The following is a 281-nucleotide window of genomic DNA, read 5'->3' as shown; positions in this document are numbered from 1 at the left end:
ATAACCTGGCAGTGTTTTTCTAGCATATAAAATTATTTACATTGATAAATTTTTTTTTTTTTTTTTAATAAATGGTATTAACCTAAAAACCTGAAGTAAAAATCAGTAAGGAAAATTTAGCAGTTAAACTTAAGGGGAATTTACTAAGAAATTTCATGAGTAAATCTCATATAACTCTTGTAAAAATTAGTTTGGTGGGAGAGCTTTAAGTTTTGCAAGTGGGGGGCAGAAAGAGGCGGCGGCGGCGGCGGGAGAGGCGGGAGCCCGAGGCGGCGGCGCCC

At 38.1% G+C, this 281-nt stretch overlaps 1 protein-coding gene across 5 annotated transcripts in view; it reads left to right on the top strand.

Moving 5' to 3' along the window:
* The window catches only part of SPATA5 (spermatogenesis associated 5), a 326,635-nt gene that overhangs the window by 15,416 nt on the left and 310,938 nt on the right, over positions 1–281 (top strand). The gene's annotated exons all lie outside the window — the stretch shown is intronic.

This window comes from Bison bison, unplaced genomic scaffold, assembly GCF_000754665.1.
Source record: "Bison bison bison isolate TAMUID 2011002044 unplaced genomic scaffold, Bison_UMD1.0 scf7180017864465, whole genome shotgun sequence".
NCBI lineage: Eukaryota > Metazoa > Chordata > Mammalia > Artiodactyla > Bovidae > Bison > Bison bison.
This window is presented reverse-complemented; position numbering and strand designations above follow the sequence as displayed.